The sequence below is a fragment of the Triticum aestivum genome, chromosome 4B, assembly GCF_018294505.1.
Source record: "Triticum aestivum cultivar Chinese Spring chromosome 4B, IWGSC CS RefSeq v2.1, whole genome shotgun sequence".
NCBI lineage: Eukaryota > Viridiplantae > Streptophyta > Magnoliopsida > Poales > Poaceae > Triticum > Triticum aestivum.
Window position 1 is genome coordinate 148,619,489 of NC_057804.1, and position 15,256 is coordinate 148,634,744.

At 46.3% G+C, this 15,256-nt stretch overlaps 1 long non-coding RNA gene across 11 annotated transcripts; it reads left to right on the forward strand.

Annotated features, from left to right (window-relative positions):
- Window positions 1-243: 243 nt before the first annotated feature.
- Window positions 244-9,537, forward strand: LOC123091552 (uncharacterized). 11 transcript variants are annotated; one of them, XR_006443293.1, is made up of 18 exons: window positions 244-728; window positions 815-1,119; window positions 1,291-1,811; window positions 1,910-2,058; window positions 2,262-2,285; window positions 2,407-2,513; window positions 2,901-3,259; window positions 3,462-3,529; window positions 4,188-4,467; window positions 4,613-4,759; window positions 5,295-5,438; window positions 6,183-6,251; window positions 6,678-8,316; window positions 8,386-8,572; window positions 8,648-8,767; window positions 8,833-9,086; window positions 9,162-9,277; window positions 9,354-9,537. It is a non-coding gene; the product is annotated as an uncharacterized lncRNA (long non-coding RNA). The 11 variants fall into 11 exon arrangements; XR_006443288.1 differs by having other exon boundaries at window positions 4,613-5,438; window positions 6,671-8,316; XR_006443294.1 differs by lacking the exons at window positions 6,678-8,316; window positions 8,386-8,572; window positions 8,648-8,767; ... (1 more) ...; window positions 9,162-9,277; window positions 9,354-9,537 and having other exon boundaries at window positions 248-728; window positions 4,613-4,776; window positions 6,183-6,359.
- Window positions 9,538-15,256: the final 5,719 nt, after the last annotated feature.

Sequence of the window (15,256 nt, forward strand, 5' to 3'; positions counted from 1 at the left end):
AAGGGCAGGACAAGCTTTCTCTTTGAACTGTCGGAATTTTGGACAAATTCTTTTTATAAAAACACTTCTATGAGTAAATTTTACCTCAAATAAGATGTTGTGTTTCACGGCATCTCTACTCCTAATGTCTCAGTTGGTAGGTTGCGTTTCGCGTTTTATTTTCGTTCCACCTCATCCGGTTGTTTTTGGTACCTATTTTGATACCTCCTCCCACTTCACGCTGACCCGCCACTAACCGAAAAAACCACGTACCGACTCCTCCACCAGCCCCACGCTCTTCAGGTCGTAACCACCGATCGCGCCCGAGACAAGCGACGAAGAAAAAATCTATGACGATTAACCAGCGATAAAAAAACCTACGAAAAAACCCCGCACGCACGCACGACTCTCCTGCCCCCACTCGCACGCCCGACTACGCCCGACTCACTGCCCTCGTTCGCGGCCGCCTCCATCCCTTCGCCGCCGCCGCTCCATCCCTTCGCCGCCGCTAACGTGCCGGGATCGCCTCTCCGCCTCGGCGCTTGCGCTTCCAGATCGAAGCCCACGACGGCGGCGTTCCCAGATCGGCGACGCGCACCGTACGTCACGGCTGACGGCCGTGTCCTCGTCAAGTAAGCGTCGCTTCGAGGTGGCGGCAACCAAGGCCTCCCGGATCCCCGCCTCCTTCCTCACATCTCTGGCGGCGACAGTGACAAATTCCGACACCATGAGGCCACCGGCATGAGGAGGTACTCACCCGTCTCCTTACGCGCTACCTTATTCTTCTTCCTCACATCCCCGATCTCACCCGCGGGCGCTGTTACGCTTCACACAGGATGCAGCGGGAGGGGTTTCGGCGGCAGGAGCGACGGCGGTGACCGCGGGGGCAGGGGCTTCGGCGGGAGAAGCGATGGCGGCGGCCGCAGCGGCAGGGGTGGCCGGGGAGGCAGGATGCCCAGGGGCCATGGTCGTGGCGGCGGGGGAAGGGGAGGGCCCGGCATGAAGGGCGGGAGAAAGGTGGTCGTGGTGCCGCACAAGCACGACGGTGTCTTCATCACCAAGGCCAAGGAGGACCCGCTCTGCACCAAGAACATGGTCGCCGGGGAGTCCGTCTACGGCAAGAAGAGCGTCTCCGTCCAGGTCTGTGCTCACTGCCTCGCTCTTACTTATGGCACCATATCATGCTCCTTCGTCTGCCACATTGGGAATAGCAGTCTCTTTATCTGTGTTTCAGAGTCAAGGGATTTGTTTCACACCATATCTCTGTCATGCAATGGCTTCTTATCAACAGAGGACAAATTTATTTTACAGGTTTGAAGCTTATCTTGTTGGGGGGTGTGAGAGATTTTCTACACAAAAGGGCACCTAAAGATGTTGAACTGATTCGTACTGCAAGGCTCATGCACGCTTTGGCTCATGCAGATATCACATGTGTTTCTTTCTGCAAATTCTCAGATGCCATTGTTCCATTGACCTGATTCTGATTGTTTGCAGACTAAAAAATTGCTTTTAAATTATGTTCATCAAGTGATTCCAATGTGCCATGATAAGATGCGCAACTCAACATTTGAGGTTTCTTACTCATAGGATTATCACATCTTGAATTCTGGTTCTTAGAGTTTTCGTTTCCAACCCTTATTTGCTTGTCTTGTCTTTTGTTCTTACGGGTTTCAATCTTCAGCACACATCTTCTGTAGGAAATCTTGTACTTAAAATGTAGAAAAATGTCCCTAACGTTGTTGTAATGCTTGTATGGCAGCCTATTCTGTAATCTGTTCAATTACAGAGCTTATGATTATGTGAATGAAGCAAGGGATCTGAGAAAAAAAAAGGTAATAGTACTTTACTTCCTAGGCAGATTTGACATATCCTCGTTTACTTCCCTCTTCTCTTCTGACTAACTCCTTAAATCATCAACATGTGTGTACAGTTATTCCTGCCCATGTTTATGTCAAGGAGCATCACCGTCGGTGTTCAAGGAATGCCATTGATTGTATTATCATTATTATCCGTCACAAATTTGGATTCTGAATTCTTTCAGAATTCGATTATCTTGGATTGAGACCTACCGCACTGAGCGTAAGTAGATTTAAGGAGATCGATATTGAAAATAGTTGGCTTCATTATGCAATTGACTGAAAACAATTGTACTTTCACCTCGAGCTATTAAAATGATGCTCCTTCATTAGAATTCTATCATGTTATCTCACATTTTGGTCAGAAAAATGAAAAAAAAGTGCATCTTCGGTATTTAGTTTGACACCTATTTGTTTTCTTTCCAGCTTCATCATGTGCTTCCGAAATAGGTATCTTCAACCTCAATTTGATCATACACTTTTCTCCCTTATTGTTAAAATCATCGCCACTAATGTTTTCAGATGTCATCTTTCAAGTTGCAAATTGTTGATGAATTCAAATTGTATGCAGCCCTGCCATCTACAATTTGGCAGTCAGATGGTGATCTGAAACTTAAAATGGAGCAAATGGCCATGAGCTCTAACAAATATGAGGTTTTCTATCACAAGATACCTCAGGTATAGACATATAGTCCTCTTCATGTTTCCTAGATCCTCGCTGATTCGTTAATTTAGTCCAACAGTTTGTGTATGTGTACTATGATCAATCTAAAATACTTTTATGAGTTGGAAAGTAGGCCAATAAGGTGCTTGTATAACCAACAACCTCTACTTGATTGGGATATTCTTCCAAGACCATTGACTTAGATTATGATAGTCAATCCTTAGGAGAATTATGAGTGTCAGAATGGTCGCTCTGTAATGCCCCTGCTGTTGCTTCTTGCCGGTGCATGCTGCTGCTGCTGCTACTTCTGGCCGGCCCATACTACTGCTATTGTTCGTGGTCGCCCTCCTGTGTGCTCGTGTTGCTGCTGCTTACTGTGCTCCTGTGTCATACTCGTGCAGCTGCACGACAACAGAGCCATGGGTGCCGAGGGCGGGCACTGGTGGTCGGCAGAAGGCGCTGTGGAGGTGCTCGCTGCTGCCCGGCTCTACTTGCACGCCACCAGGTTCAGAATTGGCATGGACCTGGGCGCCGCCGCCTTTGCAGCTGCTCCCTGCTGCTCAGTACGTAGCCGGCTAGCCGCCGTCGAGGAAGAGTGATTCTTGTGGCGGTGCCGCTGAGTATCATGTGTTGCCGCTTGCCAGCCAGGATCATGTGTTGCCACCCATGATAGGGCGCCCACGTCTCTACAACACCGTCATCTCTGTTGTGAGGCTCCTTGGAGATCAATTAGGGCAGGAACTAACCATCTTCTCATCTGGTATATGGCCTATAAGACTTTTTTGTGCTAATGAACAACATATGCATTTGGGGTCTCTTCTATCCTAGGCACAAGCTGCTACAGAGTATTTAAATGCATTGTTGCAGTTATATATTCTTAGAGTTTTTCTTCTTCTAAATCTTATGGTAAAAACAAAATAAGTTTATAACTAATGTTTGCTATATAATTATCTCTACCCAAGGAAGATGAAGCTTACCAACAAGAATTTATGGCGAGGAGGCACTCTTGTGCACCCTTTGCAATACAAAGGTACTCAGCTCCAACCAGAATATATCATACTCTAGAGTTCGAACTTCAGATGCATTTTATCCTTTTGTTATACTCATGGCGTTCTAAAAATGGATGCAATGCAAATGCTATGTATTACTCAATGATGTCGCATACTGGTTTCACTTCATATCTTTTACAAGTACAGTTTTCTACTTTTTTCTGCAGAATTACTACATGGTTGTCTTGAAGTAAATATCAATTATGTCAACCGATATGTTGTTTTATAACAATAGACCTTCAATATTATTTCTGCCTCGGGTTCTAGACGAGGACAGCTAATTAAGAGAAAACTTTGGTGGGATAGAGACAGAAGTTTGCTATATTTCACAAAACCCAAACAGAATTTCATTGCTGATTCTTCTGCCCTGAACTTTGCTCTTGCCAATTACATTTTGTGTATCCTTTTTAAGGAAACTGCTTCGTTTACACCATCCTATTGGCATGTCTATTAGCAGTAATGAAATTGCCCGGGCCCCCCGTGCCGCCGTCTCCGCCGCGAGATTGGATTTCTGTCGGGCACCCTTGCCACTTTGTTCTCCTATCCCACTGTCTGAGCTGCTGGGATCCTCAGCAGCGCAGGTTTTTCTAGGCTATCAAGTGATCGCTCCATGGATGGGTGGGTGGCTGTGGATTACAGGTCGTCGGCGGCGGATCTGGAGACGCGGATGCTCCTGCACAACGCGGCGTCCATGGAGTCCCCTTGTCTGTCAAGGAACCGGTCGTCGTTCCACCCCCTCCCCTTCCCCGAACACCATCGTCGCTCCTCTGCGTGGCGTCTCTCGCTTGTCGCTACCATCCATGAGGAGAATCCATCGTCAAAGGTCGCCGTACAGGGACTCTGTTGCTTTCTGCAGAACCGCCACTCCTGCCACCTCCAGGAAAGCATTTGTACGCAGATGGGTTATATCTAATAACTTGTATGTACATGCCTCTATTTTTGTGTCCATTCGATCATCATTTCACCCTGATATAGTTATTCTTTCTACTTTCATTGATTCTTTCGTGGTTTCTTGTCATCTTGTGCCCTTTGACAATTGGGTTTTTCTCTGTTATTCTTTGTAGGGGATTTGCTCTAAGTTCTGTTGATAGTGATGATGAGTTGATAGAGCATACCTTTTTGCCTGCTATTGTATAGTCACAAAATTTCCATGGTGTGCATGGGGGTACTTTTTCAGTGAACCCATCACTTATACTGCATACTGGAAAAAGGTATCTATAGCTTTTAGGTAATGTCTATTTCAATCATCAGAAGACATATTGAATATATGTTCCTTTGTGCACCGAAACAATCCCATAAAAAAACAAACTACTTCCCTATATTGTGATTCTTCCCATAGTTGTTTGCTCCCTGGAAACAAAGGCCGAGGCAACATATTTTACCGTGTATACAATGATCTTGCTTTTAAAACTAATAATATATACTTATGATCTCTTCTACATGTTTGTTTTCTAATCCCTATTTTCATGTTTTTGAGGCATGTTAGCTATCTTCCAGTAATATATTTAGTGTTATCCAGTAAGTTTTTTGAGGCATGTGTGTTACTCAAAGAAAAAGGTGTGTCAGTCTCAGTGATACCCTTTGAATTTTTGAACAATTGCCACTGCTAAGGTGATTTTTTTTTGGAAACCACTGCTAAGGTGATTGGAAATTGCTTTGTACACATTCTACTAGGCTCGTTTTCTGTGATTGTACACATTCTACTAGGCTCATTTTCTGTGAATCCCTACAATCTGAGGAATGAAGTGAAGGGAAGACGTGAGGAGAAAGCTCTACCTTCACAGGAGACAAGATCCGTGCCGGGAATTCGGATGTGCTTGTATGTTACTGTAGAGCGACCATTTCAGGGTGGATGTTGATGATCTCAGATTGATTCGATGCTGCAGCGAGGTAAAGTTGCTATTTACTTCTCAAGTTCGGACTTGCGTATCAAACAAACATAACTTGGCAGCAAGGTTAACATCTAGGAAAAATTATGTGTGTGTGCGCGCGTGCATCGTGCATCCGTCAGTGTCGATTCATTCAAATATTGATAAGTATACGAGCATGTAGGCAAATGATGTCAAGACAATTCAAGAGGCATGTCAGACTGGGTGGTGTCGGCCGTGTCGCCTGCTCGTCCTCGTTGCTTGTTGGTGTGTTTCTAGGGGACAATGCTTTGTTTGGATACCAAAAAGAAAAATAGTACACATAGAGAGACTTTCTTAGTTGCAGAGTAACAACATATAAGGGTGCATCTTTTGACCATTTAATGAATCAGAGTTTTAAGTAAAGAGACTAACTCGTCAACTGGAGAGTGAGATACTAATTGCTTTCTTTGTAGTGAAGATGGCCCCTTTTGGGGTGAGACACAACTATAGTTGCACAGCTAAAGTTCCTATATTGCAAAGGCTATAACTCCTTGTCCTTTGTAGTTTGGATTTTGGAATAATTATCCTAGATAGATGCTAGAATGGGAGAAATATAGTAAAACACAAATTTAGCAATGGACATGCATGTCTTTTAACGCTGCAGCTTGCTTATATTGTTTGTGTTTTTATCTGGTATGGGCTTGTAAGCATGCCGTCGTCAGAAGGAATCCATCGTTTTGTCAAAATATTGGATGTATAACTAATTCCATGTTTGTGTTTTCAGCTGGGATGGGCTTGCACTAATGATGTATTAAAACATTGATATGATGGCAGGAAGATCCAAGATGCTACTGTATGGTTCTTGCGTTAACCCTCTTGTAGATATTGAAATGCATGAAAGTCACATTAGATTATGTATTGAAACATATACAAAGTTAAAATAATGAGCGAGTCTTTCTTATTATGTTTCGCCATTTTGCATAATTTTGGTTTATCTTCTAACTTTTTTCTTCTAGCCCTTTGTTTCTCCCATATCAACCTAAAGAAGTTGATCCAATGACAACATAAATAAGTTGCTTGGCATGGTAGTTTATCCTTCCCATTATTTGAGGATTAGAGCTTGAAATAATTCTCTAGCAAAGGTAAGATAGCTAGGAAGTTGGAATTTCACAAAGTAGCTACAATTTTTTAAGTGTGCTTCTTTGGTCCTGAAATATGTCTTATCTTGTGTGATTTCGCTCAGTTTCTATTCTAAAAAGCAAAATGCTTCAGGTTCCAGCAGTTAGGACAAACAATCAGGAAGGGAAGTATATATATTGAAAAGAAAGCCCAGACACAGTGTCGAGAATGAAAGAGAATGGAAAGTAGGGGTAGGTTTTCTTTATTTTATTTTTTTGTCTTCTAAAAATAAATTGAGCGAGGTTAATGAGACCCGGCGAATGGAAATGAGGGGTAGGATTTTTTTGTCTTCTAAAAATAAATAGAGTGAGGTTAAGGAGACACGACAATTATTGATAGAGAAAAAGAGTTGGAAAATCAGTTTTTGTTATATAAATGGAAAGTATAAGCCATCATGTTTGACATATTATTTTCTAAATTAGAACAACTTTTTATCATTATTGTTATTGTGTGGCAATGCGTGAATATTTATTGTAAAGTATATGTTGGACAAATTAATGTTGAACCACTAGAGTACATGCCTGTTGTCGTATGATATATACCATTTCATATATCATGGACGACTATGATGGTGTGCATTCTTTGGCATTGGGAATTGGCCTGGGACACCATAGAGGGGAGGAGGGGGAGGGCGACGCCATGGAAGGAAGGGGAGACTACGCTGAGAGAAAGATGTGGGTTGAACGCCGTGGCTGTGAGAGATGGCAATGGTGTCAGCGAGGAGAGCAGGGCAGGGGAATGAGATGTGGGTATGAGCGTTGTGCCATGCAGTGAGAGAACGAGAGAGTGAATTGCTTTTTTTATTAAAAAGATAAGAAGGTGCGGCCGTTTGCTTCTTTTTAGGGAAAGCGGTTGTTTGCTATGAGAGAAATGCCACATACTTTTATGTAGTGAAAAATATCAGATACCTTAACAAAGACATTTATGAAAAAAATACCAACAAGTGATTTATAGGTGAACTTACAGTTTATTAAAATTAGAATCTGACCCACTCTGCTAAAAAGTATGATGCCACTCACTCCGACTAGAAACGTAGCCTACTCGCATTTAGCATCTGACCAATGAACATATGTTGTATATAAGCTTATTTTTTACTTTTTAAAATATTTTTTATATGTTCAATTTTGTATATGAGAGATAAAAACTGATGGTTTCCAGGGATGCTTTGATAAATGTCGATTAACAAAGCTTTATGAGGGTTCGGACTGAAAAATCATCGAGTTTTACACAATCCGAAGAGATGCATGCAAATGGTTATTCTTTATATATTTGTTGCACATCATAATACAAAAGGTGTGTTTCTATATATCTTTATTTTTGTAAATTATGGGAGAGATGGAAATGGATTATATCGACTTTAAAAAAAATCCATCCATGAAGGTGTCGAGACGATGTTGTTATAAGAGACAAAAAATTCACCGAGTTTTATACAACGAAAGGCCCGTAGCAACGCACGGGCATTCTACGATTTTGTAGGAGGATATGAAACATTTTCGACTAAAATTAGCTGTCATTTTGCTCGATTCAGAGCTTAATAAGCTAAAAGGAGGTCCCATATACCATCAACCTGTCAATGAAGAAACTTTAGCTAATTCTGATCTCGAGATCCTGGATAATCCATCTGACATAGTCAAAAACAAACATTCTGCCCCAATCACTATCATACCCACGGACCAACGTGAAATATTTGCCGGCCTCTGCAACTACATCATGTTGATCGATGATGCCTGGTGTTAGGAGTAAGTATCATGTATCAATATTTAATGCGCGGATGTATATTATTGTTCTTCTTACCATCCAAATTACAGGAAGGTATGAGTCCGGAGCTCGACACCTAATTCAATGGGCTTAAGTCTTAAGAAACTTCAGTGCATACTTAACATGGAGCAGCCTATGGACAATGATTGCTTCAACACCGCCGTGCATATGCTGGCATGTGACGAGGGAGTATTGTTCACAGACCCTCCTATACACTACATGGATCTACCATTTTGTGTAAGTTATCGTAACTCTTCATTCTATGTGCCATTAGTATCAACATGTTGAAACAATATTTCTTTTTTTACTTAGTCCATGATGCTAGAGTCAACACGAGGTCAGAAGTTTTGTGAGAAGGAAACTATTCAGACGTTGGCAATATTATTTGATAGCTAGCTTGGGATGGAGAACGACATCTCATCATGCAACAAGGTAAGTAAAATATTTTGTCCATTGCTATTATGGTTTATTGTTGTTTCTAATAGCTCCACTTGTAGATTTATCTTCCCTATGCATTCATCGGCTGATAAATCTTGTACGTCACCGACAAAGAGGCACGTCGTCTATATATTATGGATCGTATTCAAACATCACAATTATCAGAGGATAAAAAATTGAGGCATGCATTGAAATTAAAAAGTTTTGTAAGGGATTTCAAAGAAGCACTCGAAATAAAGCTGCCTGGTTGGAATTCTGATATATCTAAATGACAACATTTTTTTCCGTTCGGTGTTCCAACGAGTATAGACGGGTAATGAATTCATAACAAAAATATTTACTTTTGTAATCACTATATTCTTTATATTATTAATTTAAAGTTTTGCAGGAATGTGTCTGGCTATTTTGTTTTTCATTTTATGCTCTGGTGGAATGGTAAAGAATTGGTCAAGCTGGTTTGCGCTGTGAGGGAGCGGTAAAGAATTGGTCAAGCCGGTTTGCGCTGTGAGTTTTGTGCGTTACATGTTTTAAGACCTTCGGCGTGAAATTTTCATACTAACCACATGTATTGTTTGTGCAGGATGGGTATGAATTGAGAAAGCATTTTTTATTATACTTGCTAAAACATCGTGGGAATGAAGCTAGAGGAAACTTTCCTGATATCGTGAAAAAATTTCTTAAGCACATCATCTAGATATTAATAGTTTTATAACAGATGTTCAGTTGGAACATCGCTCAGTTTGTTACATGGACATGTCATTAATTTTTCTTTGTGTTATCAAATTACATTGCAACAATGGACTTTAGTTATTAAATAATTGTGTTTGTGTTATATTGTTTGTATGTGTGGAATTTAACATGTAACTCTGGTAAACTATTTCAAGAGCCCGTGGCAACGCACGGGCACTCTACTAGTATTATTAATCTCAAACTGACAAAGATGGCCCATATGTCACAACGATGTCACAACTGGCTAGGTAGGAAAATTAAGTTGTGTTTGCTAAGGATGCACCCAATATGATGTACAATCCATAGACATACATGTCCATTGATATATTTGTATATAATTCAAATTGAATTGATGAAATTTCACATACCCTTTGTATGCCTCTAAATAGTGCACGTTAGTTGTAAACCTGCTTGTCACTGCGTCGCCCATAAGGGGTATTTTAAATATAATTAAAATAGTACCTTTTTATTGAATAGTCAAGGAGATATGCATATGAATATTTCCATCTATATTTTTCTATGAAGATTCACAGCCTCTTACAAGATAGGTTTAAATTGTTGAGTATATGTGTTATTTGTATATTGTGTATTGGGACCGTCTCCTAGTTCCTTGTATAGTTGAGGTCCGTGGCCCATCTTCGTACATCATATACGTGCCTATGCACAGGAGCAATACATCCTGCAATTCACATACTCTACATGGTATCAGTTTCTGGGTTCTAAACCCTAGTTTTCCGCCGCGGCTGCCGCCCGCGCGCCTCCCGCGCCGGCCGCCGCACCTCTCTTCTACCTGCGCGCGCGACGCCCGCTCAATCCCGCCAGCGCTTCAGATCGTTCCCGCCCGATCCTGCCAGCCTCCCACGCCGCGCATCGCATCACCCCAGGCCTCGTTCTCGCCAGTACTCGCTCGCCTCGCCAGCCAATCCCACCAGCGCTCCCGCTTTGACCGCGTCGCTAGCCACTACCCGCGCCAACTTGCTAGCCACACTCGCTTTGCTGCTTTGTTGCGTTACCCCGACCTGCTGCTGCATACCTGCCAGACCGCACTGTGTTATCTGCTGCTGCATACCCGCCAGCTCCGCGCCGCGTGACCTGCTGCTGCATCGCGTCATCTCAAGCCGCCGCCCGCCCCGCGTTGCCTGACCCGCTGCTGCATCGCCCGAAGCAACAACCCGCCAAGCCGCTGTTGTACCTCGCTCGATCGCCCGACACCGCCACTTATCAGTTTTTAGGTTTTTCATTTCCGTCGCCGCCGCCGCCGCGCACCTCCTCTGCGCCGCCGCCGTCACGCACCTCCTCTACGCCGCCGACCGCCGCTGCCCAGCCGCCGTCGTCGGCCCAGCAATGGCGTCCATCGGCCCATCCGCCGCTGCCTCTGTCGTCCCGTCGCCGGCGCCCTACGGCGCGACCCCGCCAGCCCGTCCCGACTTACCGTACGGCTCGACATCGCCGCCCCCGCTGGCGTACATCGCCGCCTCACTGCCGGCGCTCTCTAGCCAGTCCGTCGTCGCCCCGCCGCCGGTGCCGACTCCGCCGTCGACCCCTTGCTGTTGCGAGGGGCGTTCGACGCGCCCGTGTACGGGGCTGCCCCGTACTGGTGGGGGTTGTCAGTAGGCTAACGGGTTTTTCCGGCAGGCCATCCGGCCTACCTGGCACCACAGTCGCAGCCAGGGCTGCTTCCCATACCGTTTGGAGAGTACCCACCGCCACTGCCGAGCGGTGGCTATGACCTCCCCATGGCATCTCCGTCCCCCTCGCCGGCCCTGCCACCGGCGCCCTGGGACCCGGTGCTCCTTCCCACACTGCATGCCGCTCCTATGCTGAACAACTACACCGGAGGTGATGATTGGTACATGGACACCGGAGCTACGGTTCACATGTTTGCTCATCCTGGTAATCTTGCCTCCTTCACTCTCATCACCACCGACCGCCGCATCATTGTTGGCGACGGTTCCACACTCCCTATCACACATGTCGGGCACACTTCTTTTCCTTCTAATTCCATGCCTATTAGTTTGTCTACACTTGTGTCACCTCATCTTATAAAGAACCTTGTTTCCGTTCGTTGTTTAACTCGTGAAAATCCTGTTACTGTTGAATTTGACGAGCTTGGGTTCTGTGTCAAGGACGCTGGAACCAGGATGGTACTTCACCGATGTGACAGCCTCGACGAGCTCTATCCGGTGCATTCGACGTCCACTTGGCGTTGATCTCTGGCACGCTCGTTTGGGTCATCCCAACCCCGTCACACTTCATCATATTCTTAGGAGTTTCAGTTTCAGTTGTCATAAGATAGAGGATCACACCTATCATGCCTGTCGTGTCGGCAAACATGTTCACCTCCCGTTTAATAACTCCACCACCATAGCTTCTTTTCCTTTTCAGTTGATTCATAGCGATGTGTGGACCTCTCCGGTTCCTAGTAATCTAGGCTATTTATATTATCTGGTTATCCTTGATGATTATTCTCATTATGTGTGGACTTTTCCTTTGCGCATAAAGTCGGATGCACTCTCCACTTTGACAGCATTTTACTCCTATGTTAGCACACAGTTTGGGCGTCCCATCCTTGCTCTTCAGACTGACAATGGAAAAGAGTTCGACAACCTTGCTTTCCGCACTTTTCTATCGCACCATGACACAGTTTTTCGTCTCACATGCTCGTATACTTCCCAGCAGAACGGTCGAGCCGAACGCGTCCTTCGCACTCTGAACGATTGCATTCGCACGCTCCTGTTCCATGCTAATGTGCCGCCTCGTTTCTGGTCGGACGCCCTCGCCACTGCTTCTCTTCTCCTTAACCTTCGCCCTTGCCGCCCACGGTGGAACTGTCGTGGTTCTAAGTCTGACAGTAGAATGGGGGGTAGGTATGGAGAGGCAAGATCCTATCTATGGAGTAGTTGTACACACGAGTGTTTTACGAGTTCAGGCCCTCGTCGGAGGAAGTAATAGCCCTACGTCTCGGAGCCCGGAGGCGGTCGACTGGTTTATGTGTATATGGGTTACAGGGGTGCGAACCCTTCTACCAGTGGAAGGGGGGCGGCTTATATAGAGGACGCCAGGACCCCAGCCAGCCCACGCAGCAGAGGGTTAAAGTACATTAAGGCCTGGCGTTACTGGTAACACCCTACATAAAGTGTCATCATGACCATTAAGACTACTTAATTACAGAACGTTTGGATACAGAGTAGATCTTGAACTCCTGGTGGTCGAGTGAGTCTTCATGGTCGAGTGTCTTCAGGTTCGTCAAGTGTCTTCTAGCCGGTCGAGTGGAATCCCTCTTGGTCGACTGAAAGACGGTTTCTTCTAAGAGATGTCCTTGGGGAGGGTACTTTGGACATGTCCGTAACCCTACCCTAGGTACATGACTTCATCAGTAGCCCCCGAATGGATCGAGGTTTGAGTGAGGACGGAGTTGGCAGTCTTTCCGACCTGCCTTCTGGTACTGTAAAGGCGTTTTTGCTCAGGATCAATGACTTCTAAGTGAGGGTGTCAACTTTCTTCAGTCGCCTTGATCCATTCTTTATATCTGTTGAGTGAACTTTATGAACTTGGAGATTTCCGAGCGACGGATCGCAGGAGATCTTCTGTCTGACAAGTTGCCCTGTTGGTTAGCAGATTTAGTGGGATCCGGATTTTGGGAAGCGCGCGAAGCGGAGAACGCCGCGGTAATCGGACGGGATAAGGCAGGGACGCCTCGATCTCCGCGCCACCTTTTTCGCCACGTATCGCGTGCGCGACTGTTTCGGGATTTGACAGGATTGCCTGGGCCTACCCGTCAGTCACTCGGAAGTGACCCCATATAAGGAACCGGGCGGAGGTTTTCCGAACAGTGCTTCCTCATTCTCTCCTCCCTCGTCCCCAGATTCATCTGCTGCGCTCGCTAACTGCCCAGCGCCGCTACTCCGTTCGGGCTTCGTCGGCGGCAATGGTGAAGGAGAAGACAGCAGCTTTGGAGCGGGCGAAGAAGGCGACGACGCAAGTGAAGGGGAGAGCGCCTAGTCAGGGTGGCTCCTCGTCGCGGTCTCGCCTGCCGCAGGGTTGGATCCAAGGAGATTGGATCCACTCGACCATCACCCAGAAGGACCTCGATGACCTAGCCAATGAGGGGCTGATCGAGCACGGAGCAGTGAGGCTCCCGGGGACGGAGTGTCAACCGCAACCTCAGGAGGGTGAGTGCGTCCTCTTGGCGACTCGTGTAGATCGAGGGTTTTCTTTGCCACCGCATCTTTTCTTCCGAGGATTTCTGAATTTCTTCGGAGCTCAGCTTCACCATTTCACTCCGAATTCCATCGCCTATCTCTCCGCCTTTGTATCTCTGTGTGAGAATTTCTTGGGTTGCCGGCCGCACTAGGGCCTCTTGAAACATATATTCACTTGTCGTTCCCAAACGGTGAAAAAGGCCAGCCCCAATGACAAGAGAACCCAGGTGATCCAAATGTGCGGGGGTCTCGGGGTCCAGATGAGGAGCAAGAGCGCTTTTCCTGCTATGACCCTTCCCGAGTCGGTCAGAGGGTGGCAGTCGACCTGGTTCTACTGCCAAGACCGGTCGACGCCAGGGCAGTCGACCGGGCTCCCTCCCTTCTCCATGAGTCGAGTGAACAAGCCCTCCTCTCTGAAAGTAGTTCCAGAGGAGAAGGCTCAAGTGAAAATGTTGATCGAGCGAGTAGTTCAGTTGATTCGTGATGGTGTGACCGGCATGGACCTTCTGGAGGTTTTCCTTCGGCGGCGCATCCAACCACTCCAGTACCGAGGCCACCCGATGTGGCTGTATTCTAGTACTGAAGACACCAGTCGGGTCCACCCAGAGGAGGTCGACGATGCTACATTGGAGAGGTGGATGACTGCCATCACGGGGAACAAGGACAACCCTCGGGGAGCTAGGAGGATCGTTCCACTCGACCAGTCTTATGAGGTGGACAAGGTATGACTATTTTTCCCCGATTGCTCCGTCCATTCTGTTTTGTCGTAAATCGATCGATTGACCTTTGTCTTGCTTGCTGTCTTTTAGGAAACCATTGAGTTGTACTCGATGCCCAACGGGGCGCAGGCGCAGGCCGAAGAGGAGGAGGGAAGCGGAGGCGAAAGTCACGAAGAGTGGGAGTCGGACGCCGACGAGGGTGAGGAAGACGCAGGTTCCGACGAAGAAGAAGAGGAGGAGGAAGAGGAGGAGGAAGTTGCGCCTCCTCGTTCGGAAAGGAGGTCCAAGCTCGTCCATGATCCTGCGGCTGATCGTGGCAAGGGAGTCGCGCCAGCTGGGCAGTCGACCAAACACCCTCGAATAACTTCGCCGACGCCGACTGAAAAGGCGTCGAAGCAACCCCGAGCGGCCCCGTCAAAACCGGCGAAAGCTCTACCGAAGATGAGGATGGAGATCCCGACTGTCTGTGGGTAATGGTCATAACTCACGTTTTTCATTTTTGGTCGATTCAATCGCTGACCGACTGATATTTGCAAATCACAGTGCTGCTACTTCCGAGACTTCATCCAGGCATGAGGATCAAGAAATGGAAGATGCTGCGACTTCTCAGCCTGGTATGATCCGCGCGGTTTTGCTTTTGGTCGATTGAATCTTTATTTTTGACTTTGAACTTCTTCTGCAGCTCCACCTAGCGTTGTAATCAATCTTCCTGACGATGACGATGAAGCGCCCCTGAGGCAGAGGAGGAGCAGGAAGGCAACTGCTGGCAAGGCTGCTCAGGCTGTGTCAGCGCCTGGACCACAGATTCCAGAAGGGAGCAACGTCGCTCGGGC